General features: G+C 40.8%; 1 long non-coding RNA gene across 1 annotated transcript; it reads right to left on the bottom strand.

Moving 5' to 3' along the window:
* Positions 1-3,495: 3,495 nt before the first annotated feature.
* On the bottom strand, positions 3,496-4,016 carry LOC134291855 (uncharacterized). The gene is made up of 2 exons (XR_009999316.1): positions 3,765-4,016; positions 3,496-3,699 (listed from the first exon to the last, which is right to left on the bottom strand). It is a non-coding gene; the product is annotated as an uncharacterized LOC134291855 (long non-coding RNA).
* Between the last annotated feature and the right edge of the window lie 5,820 nt (positions 4,017-9,836).

Raw genomic sequence — 9,836 nt, 5'->3', positions numbered from 1 at the left:
CCAGTTCCGGCGAGGCACTCGAATCTGGTTCCGGAACACTACTGGCCTGAGACTATTTTCTTGCTGACCGTTCTTCGCGTTATCGAAGAAGCCGTTATTTAATGTGCTGCGTGTATGCGTTTGGTTCTTTTCTACATTTGACCACTTCCGTCGGGGCACCTAGAACCGGTTTCGGCACATTTTTGGTTTTCCAAAGTATTGTCTATGATTTTTTTTTCTTGTTAACCGTTCATCAGCATAACTAAAAAAGTAATTTAATGTGTCGAATTTATGGGTTTGGTTCTCCTTTATATTTGACCACTTCCAATGGGGCAACCGTAATCGGTTGCGGAATACTACTGGTTATCCCCAATATTGCCGAAAACTTTTTGCCTCCGGATCACAACCGATTCAGATATGTTCTGAAAATATTTTCCTGCTTACTGTTCATCAGGATATCAAAAAAGCCACTATTTGATATGTCGCTTGCATGGGTTTAATTAACTTTTATACTTTGCCACCTCCGGCAGAACATCTGGAACCGGTTCCGATATGGTCTGAGAATGATTTCCTGCTTTCTGTTCATCAGGTTATCGAAAAAGCTGCGGTTTGATATGACGCATGCATGGTATTAGTTCAATTTTATATTTGGCCACTTCCGACGGGACACCCGGAACCGGTTCCGGGACACAACCGGTTCAGATATTGTCTGAGAATATTATCCTGCTTACTGTTCGTCAGGATATCAAAAAAGTCACTATTTGATATGTCGCATGCATGGCTTTGGTTAACTTTTATACTTGGCCACTTCCGGCGGGACATTTGCAACCGATTCCGGAACACTACCGGTTCCGATATGGTCTGCGAATGTTTTTCTGCTAACTGTTCATCACGTTATCGAAAAAGCCGCGGTTCGATGTGTCGCATGCATGGGTTTACTTCACTTTTATGTTTGGTCACTTCCGGTGGGACACCCGGAACCGGTTCCGGGACACTACCGGTTCAGATATGGTCTGAGACTATTTTTCTGCATACCATTCATCAAGTTATCGAAAATGCCGTAGTTTGATGTGCCGCATGGATGGGTTTGTAGCGTTTTCATATCTGGCCCCTTCCTGGGGTACCGGTCCGGAACACCTAAATGGCCATAACTCCGGAACGGCTGGACCGATCTGAACCATTTTCAATAGGAAACAATGGGACCAGATTCCGCGTCGAATGAACCGTCGGTCATTAAAATCGGTTGAGGTTTACTGCCAAAAAGTGATGTGAGTTTTTTTTGTACACATACACACATACACACATACACACACACACACATACACACACACAGACATCACCTCAATTCGTCGAGCTGAGTCGATTGGTATATAAGACTTGACCCTTCCGGAGGCTCTATCAAATTTTCGTTTTTGGAGTGAACATATAGCCTTTCGGTACACCTTGGTGTACGAGAAAGGCAAAAAATCAATTAATGATGTCACCATAATTCCATAACACAATCAAGACAAAAACTTGTTGAGCATACGTGATTTTTTACTTTGTATGTGTTTTTGGGAAGTTCTTATGTGGCATTTTTAGAAAAATACCCAAAATTTCAAATTTCACCAAACAGTAAATTGTGAATAACTCTAAAACGGATAGAAAAAACACCATGCTGTCTCCGGCAAAGTTTTTCCTCATAAAATTTCCTATCTTTTTATGGAAATTGTTTTAAATTAGCATTAGATTCAGATACTTTTTATATTGGGTAAAATGCACAGTATATCAAAAAATTACAAATTTTAGCTGATTCAAAAATTCAGTATCAAAAAGCTAACTGCAAAACATGTTGTTAATTATTTTTTGCAAGAAGTTTGGATCCATATTAAGCTGTAAAAACCCAGATTAATCCACCTAGTGGTGATAGCGCCTTTCTCGTCGAATATGTACTCTAAGATATTTCGGTCGCCATAAGAAGAAGTGTTCCTGAATCCTGAAAATACTCTAGAACGGAACAAATATCATTTTCTTCTTTTGTCACAGTGCTCGTTCGTCAATGAGGGGGTGGAGTTGATAAATAAGAAATGTACTTGATGAAAAAAAATACTCAAACAATTAAGCAAAACCGATTAACTCACCGGGTTTGGTAAGAAATTTTCTGGAGGACTCTTCACCTTAAAATTTAAAAATTTATTGGTTAATTCATTTGTGTCCTTCCTCAAAATGTTGAATCCCGATCCAAAATTTCGAAGGGGGGACCCCTAGAGAAAATCGAAATTTGTGTCAGCCTTGTTCAGAAAAGCAACAACCTTATTAAAGCCATAATCGAATTTGGAAACTTATTGATGGCTCATATTCCTATGTTATGTATTATGTTGAACGTATAAGCAGAGCTGAAATAGTAGTTTACGCAACAAGGTGCAGAATGAGGATTTTTACAGCACGAGTCGTACATTTATCCAACGAGGCTTGCCGAGTTGGATAATTACGATGAGTGCTGTAAAAATCGAGTTCTGCACCGAGTTTCGTACAACGTTATTTGCAATTTCATAAATTACCACATAAGTGACCCGATTTTGTCCGCCTCTTTTCGGAACACATTTTTTACTCTCTTCAAAGACTGAAACAGTTTTTCATACTTTTTATCCCTCTATGTTCTGCATCTCAGCAGTAGTTTGATGATAAAAATAAATAAACTGCATAAAATGTGACCGTATGGTAATGGGAGCAAAAAGTTGTTTGCAAAATGGGGCTGACAAAATCAGGTCCTTACTGTACTTGAGGTAAGATTTGAGGATAATTTTAAACAAAACTTTATCATCAAACTCCACACTGATGTTCATGTTTAAGAAAGTGTGATCATAGCAGGTTATGCTGTGTAGTTGTCAGAAATGTTTAAACCAGGCATTGCATTTATCATCTGATCAAAAGATCATCTTTGTATAGAAGAAAGATTATATCTCTAATCAAAGATGGCACTGCAATGATCGATCTCGTCATCTTAAGATGATCTTGACAGAAAATTGAACAGCGAGGGAAAATGTTGAACTAGGTCAGTTTTAGGAATGTTAGAACGTATACCAGTGATCTGGGGTAACAGCGCTATTTGGAGGTAGTGTGGTTTTCGTCATACTGTGGAATCTACGTGGGGAAAAGGTGAATTATTTTCCCGCTCAAGTTCTACTTGAATTCTGAGCTAATCCTACGCTGAATCCATTTCTTTTTCAACGATATGTTATAGCAGAAAGTCTACTCGAGTAATCCCGAAAAGCGCATGCATTATGCATTTCAACTTTTTTCTCGGAAAATGTTGAATATGTATACCGATTATTCCTGAATTGTGGAAGAAAAGGGTAGACAAGGGATATTTCAAAATGTAATTTTCACCATGGCTTTAATAATGAGGGTCCGTACATGAACAACTTAGACTCTTAAGGGGGAGGGCGGGGTTGTTTAACTGTAAGTACATAGAATCCGAGAAAAAGTTATAGTACTCAAGCGATGTAATCAGTTTTGGGTTTAATTTATTTACAATTATGTAGTTCTAAATGTTTTATTTCGTAGATTTGATATGATATGGTAACGTAAGAATTTTCAGTGTGCTAACTTTCTCTCTCGTGCCTTTTTAAGTTTATGTTCGACGCGCTTCGTCTAGCCATCTCGGTAAGGGCACTTGGAGTGTTGCGTATCCTACACACTAAAAGTAAGATATGTGGCTGGATCTTCGAGCTTGGAGTGCTAAATATGAAAAGAAGGCAATTCACATCGCGCGATAACTTATAAGTTACTCTTTATTCACTTACCAAGCAATATATATCGAAAACCAGAGTATCTGTACACACAGGCAAGTTGAACGTGTAAAATAATTCCTCTGCAATTCAACTGACAAACATCTCAATGAGACGAGTCTCACGAGACGTCTCATTGAGGCACGTACACACATTTTTTATGAGCATGCTATGATCTCAAATCTCGCAAATTTTCTTGAGACGCATTTCAAACCAGCGCATGGCACACTGTCTCATTCATGTATACATGAGATTTCAGACACTCTGAAAACAACAATTATGGAGAATCAAGCTTCGCCAGACGTGTTTTCCTTGTATGTACCACAGACACTGTCAAAGTTTTCGTGAACGATTTCGACACAGCTTTTCCGGTTTGCTACGATAATATTTCCAATCTAGTTTCTAATCATATGATCAGATGAGCACAAGATTGTTATGAAAAATTCAATCCAAGAGCACTGGGATGATCTCTTACTATTTGTGAGATATAAGATGTACTGCATAAAGCTGTGGAACCTATATTTTTGCTGGGAGGAATCACCCTTCAATGTGCATGCATTAGTGAACAAGTGAGGGAAACACAAAACCCATATGTGAAAAGTGGAAGTTCGGTGTGATATTTTTCGGGGACGTAGCTCCCGCTGGAGCATGCCTGCGGAAAACTGTTAGTGCATGGGCAACTATTGACGGGAAAGAGTGTGAAAGTGCAACAAAAGAACAAATTCCAGCAGCGCTAGAGTGATCGAATTGTTTTGTTTTGTGCTTACAGCGTGTTGTTTGTCGTGGAGGAAGACTCCCGGCAATGTCCGCTTACGAAAAGCTAGGTTAGAAAGATCCCGTTGTTTTGCTTCGCGCAAATGTCGGATCGGAAGCTTACAGCGTGTTGTTTGTCGTGGAGGAAGACTCCCGGCAATGTCCGCTTACGAAAAGCTAGGTTAGAAAGATCCTGTTGTTTTGCTTCGTGCAAATGTCGGATCGGAAGCTTACAGCGTGTTGTTTGTCGTGGAGGAAGACTCCCGGCAATGTCCGCTTACGAAAAGCTAGGTTAGAAAGATCCCGTTGTTTTGCTTCGCGCAAATGTCGGATCGGAAGCTTACAGCGTGTTGTTTGTCGTGGAGGAAGACTCCCGGCAATGTCCGCTTACGAAAAGCTAGGTTAGAAAGATCCTGTTGTTTTGCTTCGCGCAAATGTCGGATCGGAAGCTTACAGCGTGTTGTTTGTCGTGGAGGAAGACTCCCGGCAATGTCCGCTTACGAAAAGCTAGGTTAGAAAGATCCTGTTGTTTTGCTTCGCGCAAATGTCGGATCGGAAGCTTACAGCGTGTTGTTTGTCGTGGAGGAAGACTCCCGGCAATGTCCGCTTACGAAAAGCTAGGTTAGAAAGATCCCGTTGTTTTGCTTCGCGCAAATGTCGGATCGGAAGCTTACAGCGTGTTGTTTGTCGTGGAGGAAGACTCCCGGCAATGTCCGCTTACGAAAAGCTAGGTTAGAAAGATCCTGTTGTTTTGCTTCGCGCAAATGTCGGATCGGAAGCTTACAGCGTGTTGTTTGTCGTGGAGGAAGACTCCCGGCAATGTCCGCTTACGAAAAGCTAGGTTAGAAAGATCCCGTTGTTTTGCTTCGCGCAAATGTCGGATCGGAAGCTTACAGCGTGTTGTTTGTCGTGGAGGAAGACTCCCGGCAATGTCCGCTTACGAAAAGCTAGGTTAGAAAGATCCTGTTGTTTTGCTTCGCGCAAATGTCGGATCGGAAGCTTACAGCGTGTTGTTTGTCGTGGAGGAAGACTCCCGGCAATGTCCGCTTACGAAAAGCTAGGTTAGAAAGATCCCGTTGTTTTGCTTCGCGCAAATGTCGGATCGGAAGCTTACAGCGTGTTGTTTGTCGTGGAGGAAGACTCCCGGCAATGTCCGCTTACGAAAAGCTAGGTTAGAAAGATCCCGTTGTTTTGCTTCGAGCAAATTTTGGATCGGAAGCTTACAGCGTGTTGTTTGTCGTGAAGAGAGAGTCCCGGCAATTTCCGCTGACGAAAAGCTAGATTGGAATGATCCCGTTGTTTTGCTCGCGCAAATATCGGATTGGAAGTTTGCATCGTGTTGTTTGTCATAGCAGATAAACATTGGCAATGTACGCAAAAAAAATATAAGAAAAATCACGTAGTTTTGATTCGTTCAAATGTTGTATCGAATGGTTACAATGTATTATTTATCAAAGAGTGTCGTCAATGTTGGCTGGCCAGAAGAAGGATTATGTTAATGCAGTTTGTTTTCTGTGACTAGTGTTCCAATGAACGGCAAGGCAATAAACTTTATCTATAATGTATTTTATCAGATATATCGAATTTAAACGACGGAGCAATGGGATAAATTTGGGTATAAAATTAAATAAAAAGACTCAAAGAACAAGATTTTTTTTCTGGATCACCCAGTACCAAAACGGTAATTTCTTTTAAATACTACAAGTATAGAGGCTTGCGTTACCAACATAACTAACGAAATGAGATACAATTTGTAAGCATTGCCCTCAAAATTATTTCGCGAGCAAGGACGGCTGTATCGAGTGACCCCGAACGAGAGAAAGAGAGAGAGAGATGATGACGTCACTGTGCAAGCAACTATTGCTCGTCGGAAAATATCATTCCCACAATTAAGCACTAAAATGTTCGAGCTATTTTGAAAAAAGTAGCGGCAGCATAGTCAGAATGGTACCTCACAATGAAACTGTATTCGGTAGCTTCATGGCAGCAATTGCAACGTATGCGATGATGTAATATAACAGTAACTTATTGTCCGTTGTGATGATTTATAGATTCCGACGCAAATGATTAGGCTCATTTTCAGCGTAGGTGCGTTATAAATGTTTGCTTACAATGCAAAAGTATCACCAAATGTGTACCTAGCAACACAGCGTAAAATATTCACCAGGACGCGGTCTGGTTTTGTATCTGTGGGCCCACGCAACTAATTTTTGCGCAGAAGTCTAAACAGGTGGAATCTCCGCAATATGTTAAATTTTTATAAGTAAACACTCCAAATTGAGATACGGAAATTCTTTTTTTTTTTGTTAAAAATGTGTAAAACTTCTTTAGAGTAGAAGAAGGATGTGAGATATAAGATGTACTGCATAAAGCTGTGGAAAGGAGATTGATCACAGCAGGCGATATAGCGCATTTGAATGTGATGCGAACTGTCAAGCAGACAACGTTAGCATCCCTGCTTGCATAGCAACAACTCCAGGCGTCACCCAACCGCGTTCACTCTTGCCACTTGCGAACCGACGTCAGCCTGGGTAAGTTGTGTGTGCTGCACGTGAGGGGTGATTCCTTCCCAGTGAAATACCAAACTCCACACTATTCGATCACTATCCCGCTCAGAAGATGGAAAGATGAGATAAATTGCAATGCCTGGTTTAAACCTGCGTCCAGAAGCATCAAGAAATTGATCAAAACTGAAAACAGTGCTGTAATGGTTTATTACGCAACGCAAATCAGTGCTGTAATGAACCATTACCGTACTGCTAATTTGGAGTGGGAAAGTAAGCCTTTTCCTGTCAGATTTGCGTGAGGGAAAACAGCCTATTACGATGAGAAATTGCAAAAAATATTAAACCTCTCAGTTGACTGCTTGACCACCTTCACTAGCACTGGATGCCGAACATTATCAAGACATTTCAGCATTTTTTTTTTCTGCATAGTTTAGCCTTTACTTTATTATCATTGGTTATACCGTTATACTGCCGTTCTACACATGATTATCCCATGTTATATGGGATTCCCATATAACATGGGACAATTGGGCGTGGAACGGCAGTATAAGATTCATGTAAAATTTAACAAAAAAAGTGCAAGCAAGTAAAATTTCCCATAATAAAACCCATTCAAATTTTAACCGTGTTACAGAGCGCGATTGCTCAACCAGTTGCATCAAAATTGTGCGCAGTAATTTAAGTGCTATAAAATTAAAATTTTCCCATACAACGTTGATTCATCCTACTGTATAATTACGCCTCAGGAAAATGGTGTGATTTGCAAGATCGCTTGAATTTTTATCAAAATTTTGTTCTTTTGCGCATATGTATCGCTTGCATCGATTTTGTTTTGTTGTAATTTCAGCGATGCATCTAATCCTGATTCTGCAACACTGCCGGTAATCTTAGGTGTGGTCAGAGCTTGGTCAAAGACTATTTTCCTGCTGCCCGTTCATCTGGTTATCGAACATTTTTGATGATTAGATATTTCGCATGCATAGGTTTGGTTCACTTTTTAAACTGGCCACTTCCGGCTAGACATCTGGAAACGGTTCCGGAACACAACCGGTTCAGATATGTTATTTAGAGGATTGATTGGTGATTATCGGTGATATACAGCTTGTTTAGCGTTAAGCGTTTCAACCTACTATTCTTCGGTCATCATCAGAAGCATTCAGCAGGATTCACCCCTTCAACTTCGTCAGTTTACTATATTAGCGATTCAGATATGGTCTGAAACTATTTTCCTGCTTACCGTTAATCTGATTATCGATAAAGCCGCTATTTGGTGTGTCGCATGTCAGGGTTCGGTTCACTTTTTTAATTGGCCACTTCCAGCGGGACACCTGGAACCGGTTCCGGAACACAAGCGGTTCAGATATAGTCCTGCGTACCGTTCATCTGGTTATCAAAAACTCGCTCTTTGATGCGTCGAATGCATGGGTTTGGTACACTTTTATAGTTGGCCACTTCCGGCGGGACACTTGGAACCAGTTCCGGAACACAACCGGTTCAGATATGGACTGAAACTATCTTACTGCTTACCGTTCATCTGGTTATCGAAAAAGCGGCTCTTTGATGTGTCGCATGCCTGGGTTTGGTTCACTTTTTTAATTGGCCACCTCCGGCGGGAAACCTGGAACCGGTTCCGGAACCCAACCGGTTCAGATATGGGCTGAAACTATTTTACTGCTTACCGTTCATTTGGTTATCGAAAAAGCCGCTGTTTGATGTGTCGCATGCATGGGTTTGGTTCACTTTTTTAAGTTGGCCACTTCCGGCGGGACACCTGGAACCGATTCCGGAACACAACCGGTTCAGATATTGTCTGAAACTATTCTCCTGCTTACCGTTCATCAGGTTATCGAAAAAGCCGCTGTTTGATGTGTCGCATGCATGGGTTTGGTTCACTTTTATATTTGGCCACTTCCGGCGGGACACCCGGAACCGGTTCCGAAACACTACCGGTTCAGATATAGTCTGAGACCATTTTCCTACTTCCCGTTCATCAGATAATCGAAAATGCAGTAGTTTGATGGGTCGCATGCATGGGTTTGTTGCATTTTCATATCTGGCCCCTTCCTGGGGTACCGGTCCGGAACACCTAAATGACCATAACTCCGGAACGGCTGGACCGATCTGAACCATTTTCAATAGGAAACAATGGGGCAATATACCGCGTCGAATGAACCATCGGTCGTTGAAATCGGTTCATATTTACTATCTAAAAATGAGGTGACCTTTTTGTACACATACACACACACACACACACACACATACATACACACACACACACACACACACATACATACACACAGACATCATCTCAACTCGTCGAGCTGAGTCGATTGGTATATAACACTTGACCCCTCCGAGGGCTCTATCAAATTTTCGTTTTTGGAGTGAACATATAGCCTTTCGGTACACCTTGGTGTACGAGAAAGGCAAAAATATAAAAATAGTGGGTATTGCCAATTTTCGTACGGTAAAAAATATTTGTATGAAATTTATTACATTTTTCAAAAATCTCGCCGGGGCGACCTCTAAACGTCATTTCTGAAAGTTGCCGTCATACAAAAGTTTGTTTTTAACACCCATAGCTATCATTTGCAGGGTGAGCCCCCAAGCTTTTTGACCATGTGCAATTTTGGGACAACCTAATGTAGAAGGTGGTTATGAATATCATGCATAAATCATAATTTCATTATAATACTAGAGTATTGAATTCGATATCCAAACACTTGAATATTTGGACGACACTATAAAATGAACATTGAGTTTTGTAAATTTCGTTCGATTGTTCGAAACTAATAAATTAATAACAATTTAAATCTTCCAAATATAA

Source organism: Aedes albopictus, chromosome 3, assembly GCF_035046485.1.
Source record: "Aedes albopictus strain Foshan chromosome 3, AalbF5, whole genome shotgun sequence".
Classification (NCBI taxonomy): Eukaryota; Metazoa; Arthropoda; class Insecta; order Diptera; family Culicidae; genus Aedes; species Aedes albopictus.
The sequence above is the reverse complement of the archived record's forward strand: the minus strand, read 5'-3'. Positions and strand labels throughout refer to the sequence as shown.